Genomic DNA, 1,067 nt, shown 5'->3' on the forward strand with positions numbered 1-1,067 from the left:
CTTGGATGTCCTCGTTTCTGAACAGGATGTTCCACTGGCAACTTCTCACCAAAAAGTGCAGAATTCTTGTTTTCAAGGAATGCCCCCAGGCAGTTTGAGTTCCGCATAAACTTCTGCTCTGCAGATGAATTCGCTGACTGAAGCCCTATCTAGGAGTTCCTCCACCTAACTTCTCTCCCTCCTTTCTCCAATACAAATTCTCAAATTCATTGTCCTCTCTCTGAAAAAGAAGTTATGTTTTCCTCTACTTGCATTCTTGATATCTGCCCTTCCTGCCCCTCTGGGATTTTGTTTCTTTAGCTGCAATTTCTCTGGCTCTTAAATTCGAGTTCTTAAATCTGGGCCTCTAATTTAACAGGCAATGTGGTGGCATGAGGGTGTAATTTTTGAGAACATGGTCACTGTCTGTCATGCAACTAATTGCTTTGTACATAAAGATTCCTTGTCTTCATTTGAATCATTTAAGAAATAAAAGTGCTGGGTCAAAAAGTAAGATACTTTTTGTGATTATTAATAGGTTTTACCAAACTGCCTTCCAAGAGAGTTTACAATGTTTCAAGCAATGATAAGCATATTAGGGTACAGTACATGGCCTCTAGGACCCCTCTCTGTTTGAGCTTTCAACACTCCCTCTTTCTGAGTTGCACGCCTATCCAAACACTTGCCAAGGCTTTTAGATTTTGCCCTTACCCATGTCTAACATCCACCCTTTTTTATTTCTCACATAGTCTGTTACACATACAGTTCTCAACTGGGGGTGATATTGCCTCCATAGAGACATTTGGCAATGTCATATGGGGGGCGAGGGGTTGTCTAACATCTAGTAAATAGACACTAGAGACACTGCTAAACATTCTACAATATTAAGGACGACCCTCCCACAACAAATAATTATCCGATGCAAAATGTCAGTAGTGTAGTGTTGAGACAGAGAAATCCTGGTCTATTACAAATAACCTCCCAACTAGTCTCTTTACCTTTATTTTTTATTTTTATTTTTATTTTTGAGACAGGATCTTGCTGTGTTGCCCCAACCCATGTGTTGCAATGGCCCAATCTTGGCTCAG

The sequence above is a fragment of the Colobus angolensis genome, unplaced genomic scaffold (assembly GCF_000951035.1).
Source record: "Colobus angolensis palliatus isolate OR3802 unplaced genomic scaffold, Cang.pa_1.0 Scaffold3, whole genome shotgun sequence".
Classification (NCBI taxonomy): Eukaryota; Metazoa; Chordata; class Mammalia; order Primates; family Cercopithecidae; genus Colobus; species Colobus angolensis.